The sequence below is a fragment of the Puntigrus tetrazona genome, unplaced genomic scaffold (assembly GCF_018831695.1).
Source record: "Puntigrus tetrazona isolate hp1 unplaced genomic scaffold, ASM1883169v1 S000000001, whole genome shotgun sequence".
NCBI classification, from domain to species: domain Eukaryota; kingdom Metazoa; phylum Chordata; class Actinopteri; order Cypriniformes; family Cyprinidae; genus Puntigrus; species Puntigrus tetrazona.
The window spans coordinates 3,927,863-3,929,099 of NW_025047681.1; the positions used below are offsets into that span (position 1 = coordinate 3,927,863).

The window sequence follows — 1,237 nt, forward strand, 5'->3', positions numbered from 1 at the left end:
AAAAAAAAATAAAAAAAAAAAATAATAATATATATATATATATATATATATATATATATATATAATAAAACACATAAGGGAGACCCTAGTGGTGCTGGACAGGGATAGGCTGCCACAACAGAGAGCCTGCATACATCTAAATGCATACATCTTTAATTTAAAGCATTATCTTTAATGTACTTATGGTATGAGGAGTGTAGGTAAGTTATGTCATGGTGTGGTTTAGCGGGAAGGAGCAAGGTAGTTAATCTGCAGAAATGTATTTGTATATATATCTGGGAACACCTGGTGATGCAATCAGGAAATAATTGAAAATGATTGGAAGTCCTGGTCGGCCACGTCCTATGTAGGTCACAGCTACACAGTAAAATAAGCAGTGTAAAAAATGCAGTGTTAAATGTTATTAATTCTAAAAGAGTTAAATTAATAACCAACAGTGTTAATAATGTTCTTTTGTAGTGTAGTTGCAGGGGTGCTACGTGGTGTAATTATATTTTTACACCTGAAGTGCAAAACCCCGCTAAGTTATCTTTGCCCTCTCCTTTTACCCGTCGTGAAGACGAAAACGCCATTTTATCCACATGCCAGCTGCAAGGTGAGGTCTTTCTCTTTCTATGCTTAAATTAAAAATATGTTTTTAACTACTCACTAACTTAACTACTTTTTTAGGAATGAAGATGCTCGTCAAAGTTAAGTTCAGAAGTGAACAGAAGTATGTGAAAGTTTCTCACAGCGATTTGAAACTTTCCGATTTTCTGGATGAAGGTAATTGCATTTGTAATCTTATAATAAATTTTAAGCTGAAAATGTCGGTGGTGTTTGCATAGCTGCTAAATTGAATCTTATTTCGTTCGTTTACAGCCTTAGTGAAGTTCGGCATCAGTGTCTCTAGTAGGCCCGAGGCCCGCCTTTCTACGACGAGTCTGGCACTGAAATAGACGAGGACGCTTTTGAGGACGTTCTGAAGCAACCGAATTTGGGTGTTTTTCAGATACTATTGCCAGATTCTTCAAATGGTAATGTATATCGTCAAAATGTACGTAGCTGAGCATAGGCGAGTGACATGTGGTTGACACAACGTGAGCTTATTTGTTTTTCAACATGCGAAAATTGACACAAAGTTATTGACTGAAATTTCACAGAGAACATCAGCAAAAACAACCAGAACGCTACAGCAGAACTGTTTTGTGTCTCCGAGGTTTCGTTACTGAATGAATCTACGTTTTCAATGAATCAA

General features: G+C 36.4%; 1 long non-coding RNA gene across 1 annotated transcript; it reads left to right on the forward strand.

The window, feature by feature from the left end:
- The first annotated feature begins 540 nt into the window (after positions 1–540).
- LOC122331627 lies at positions 541–907 on the forward strand. Its single transcript, XR_006248256.1, has 3 exons — positions 541–595; positions 670–765; positions 862–907. It is a non-coding gene; the product is annotated as an uncharacterized LOC122331627 (long non-coding RNA).
- The last annotated feature ends 330 nt before the right edge of the window (positions 908–1,237 follow it).